Source organism: Myotis myotis, unplaced genomic scaffold (genome assembly GCF_014108235.1).
Source record: "Myotis myotis isolate mMyoMyo1 unplaced genomic scaffold, mMyoMyo1.p scaffold_m19_p_16, whole genome shotgun sequence".
NCBI classification, from domain to species: domain Eukaryota; kingdom Metazoa; phylum Chordata; class Mammalia; order Chiroptera; family Vespertilionidae; genus Myotis; species Myotis myotis.
Window position 1 is genome coordinate 2,651,303 of NW_023416320.1, and position 1,503 is coordinate 2,652,805.

The window sequence follows — 1,503 nt, forward strand, 5'->3', positions numbered from 1 at the left end:
GCCGTGGGGCCACGGGCCCAGCAGGCTGTTCTGGCCGCTCCTCGCTCTGAGCTGGGAAGAGCCACCCGCCTTCTGTGTCCCCACCTGACGGAGAGCCCCGCACACGGGCCACTAAGGGTTAAAAGTGGGCGGATACTAAAACTGCTCCCACTATAGCAGCCCAACGCATCCCTCCCTCCCCGCATGGCCCTGATTCCTGTTACACACACACACACACACACACACACACACACACACACACACACACGTGCACCATAACCTTCAGCAACAGGCCCTGGGGATGCAGTTTGGAATAAAAAGGAACAGGGTACTGATACACGCTACAACATGGATAAACCTCAAAACAACATGCTAAGCGAAAGAAGCCAGACACGACAGGCCACGCATGCATTGCAGGGCTCCTTTATCTGAAACGTCCAGAGAAGGCGCATCCACCAACACGGAAAGTGAACGAGGGGCCAGCTAGGGTGGCGGCAGGCATGACGTGGCATTTCCGTGGGGCGTGAGGGAAATGGTCCGGAACCAGATGGGGCGGCGGCGGCACGGTTCTGTAAGTTTGCTTTAAGGGTCATTGAATCATGCACCTAAAACGGGTGAATGTCCTGGCACCTCAAGAAACTATTTTTAAACACAATGGGCCCTGAACCCAGACACAGTTAAGTATCTGTGATGGTGGAGTCGGTGAGCTTACCCGCTGTTTCCTCCCCGAGGAGGAAGAGATGGGGTCAGGAGACAGGTCCCTGCGTCCTGCCCAGGTCTCACCTGGCAGCTTGTGTCACTGGGGGGTGGCCCCTCCCAGGGTCGTTTCGGGGGACCGGGAATTCCCGGTCTGGTGACGGGTGTGTGCAGTACTTCCTCTTTTTTTAAAAAAAAATATATTTTATTGATTTTTTACAGAGAGGAAGGGAGAGGGATAGAGAGCTAGAAACATCGATGAGAGAGAAACATCGATCAGCTGCCTCCTGCACACCCCCCACTGGGGATGTGCCCCCAACCACAGTACATGCCCTTGACTGGAATCGAACCTGGGACCCTTCAGTCCACAGGCCGACGCTCTATCCACTGAGCCAAACCAGCCAGGGCCAGTACTTCCTCTGAGCTCTCACCAGACTCCCAAAGGGGACCTGCGGCCCGTAGGCCGTGAGGAAGGTGATGAGAGCCTGGGCGTGCCGTTCTCCGAGTCCACTCGGTCTCAGGTCTCTGCTCGCATCGACAGGTGGTTTTCATTTTCTCTCTCCGAAGGAAATATTGGCAGAGGAAGTGCTGGGCGACCTGTGTTTTCCTACTTAATGCATATTTTTATAGTAAATCTGTAGGTAGAGTGTCTGTGTTTTCAGGCAGGGAAAAATCAAGGTAATACACAGCAAGTGCCGGAAGATGTTATGAGCGCTGGAAACGATGGAGCACCATGTGCAAGGCGACGAGCTGAGTGTGTGTGATTCAGTCAGTCTGTACTTATTCACACAATGAACAGGCACGAAGCTCCTACTGCGTGCCAGGCCC